The sequence below is a fragment of the Apis dorsata genome, unplaced genomic scaffold (genome assembly GCF_000469605.1).
Source record: "Apis dorsata unplaced genomic scaffold, Apis dorsata 1.3 scaffold_655, whole genome shotgun sequence".
NCBI classification, from domain to species: domain Eukaryota; kingdom Metazoa; phylum Arthropoda; class Insecta; order Hymenoptera; family Apidae; genus Apis; species Apis dorsata.
Window position 1 is genome coordinate 396,091 of NW_006263844.1, and position 1,438 is coordinate 397,528.

The following is a 1,438-nucleotide window of genomic DNA, read 5'->3' on the forward strand; positions in this document are numbered from 1 at the left end:
CCGTCCTCGTTAAAAGCGTCCGCGTGTCGCGCTTCGGCCATCACCCCGATCTTCCAGCTCCTGCCTTCCAACCGTCACGCGTCTTCGCTTCCTTCTTCCACCCTTTCTCTCGACCCTCGCCGATTAAATCTTTCCTCATCGTTATTTTTTTGATCGTAGTTTATTCTTGTAAAAAAAAAAAAAAAAGAAAGGAATCGAGCTTGCTGGTTTCTCTCTGGAGAATCCAAGATTACTGGTCGGGAATATCCAGTCGGAAATCGAAGCAGCATGGGGATTCTCACGTGAGAGGCGTGTTCCGGGGGTAAGTCGCCATTCCATTCTACGTTGAGAGAAAATTAAACGGAATCCTCTTCTTTTTTTCGTTTTTATTCCCGTGGTTCTTTTGGTTTTGTTTTTTCTTTTTTTTTTTTAGGGAGAAAAAATGTTTGATTCGTTTCTTTATTGATTCGTTTTCGAAATTCGTTTTCGAAGAGATTTTCAGGATAACAGGATATTTTTCATTTCGATTTTCGAGATTCATCCTGGAAAGGAAAAGAAAGAAACATTCGATTCTTGGTCCATTCTTTGAGTGGAAATTTTGATGATAGACGCGATATATAATGGAAAGTTAACTAACTTTCAATTATCGATTCGGTTCATCTTAAAAAAAAAAAAACTTAATTTTTCGAGATCGAGAAAATGCATTATTTTCTAGATGTCACGTGTTTGCAGAGTGTGTCATCCACATTTGATTTGTTTTGAAAGCAACTTAAGTAAGAAGTTTAAAATCGACGCTTGGATCGAGTAATTTTTGTCGAAGAAACGATAAACGGGTAAATAAAACGATCGTCCTTTATCGTAGTGTACGGAGTACATGAGATGGCAGTCCTTTGTTATTGTCCTCCGCCGTCGTATCCCGAGCGCCATTGTAATGGAGACGTCAAGATCTGGAGACAATAGAATGGGATACGATTTGAAGATTAACTCTACTTAACGGATGAGAAAATTTATTAGATAAATTAATGCAAGCACGAGGAAGAGAAAGAGAGAGAGAATCTATGCGTACGTTTTAATTTTTAGAAATATTTTTTCAATATATATATATATATATTATATTTGAATAATTTAAAGTATCTTGAACTACTACCATTACAAAATTGAATAATCCTCTCTAATTCTCTTTGATGAAATCTTCCCTGTAATAAAATCCTCGACTCGTGATGATAATCGAACAAATTAAACGACGTACAATATGATAATCTCTTCCTTTGTCTCGGCTGAAAGCGATTAAGGTCGCGATTGAGGATATCCTGCGATGAAAATTCGTTGCGAACGATCGAGGAGGAGGAGGAGGAAGATTTCCAGATTCCTTCCATATCGAAGGAGGGAAATTTCCTCGCCGAAAAAACAGAAGAACAAACCGAGCAAACTTCTTAAACTCGTTTCCCCTCCCCTCCCC

At 37.9% G+C, this 1,438-nt stretch overlaps 1 protein-coding gene across 3 annotated transcripts in view; it reads left to right on the forward strand.

The window, feature by feature from the left end:
* The window catches only part of LOC102680018 (high-affinity choline transporter 1-like), a 19,015-nt gene continuing 17,577 nt past the window's right edge, over positions 1 to 1,438 (forward strand). For all 3 annotated transcript variants that reach the window (XM_006622018.2, XM_006622016.2, XM_006622017.2), the window contains exon 1: positions 1 to 301. The gene's annotated coding sequence lies outside the window, so the exon portion shown is untranslated. The remainder of the gene's footprint in view (positions 302 to 1,438) is intronic.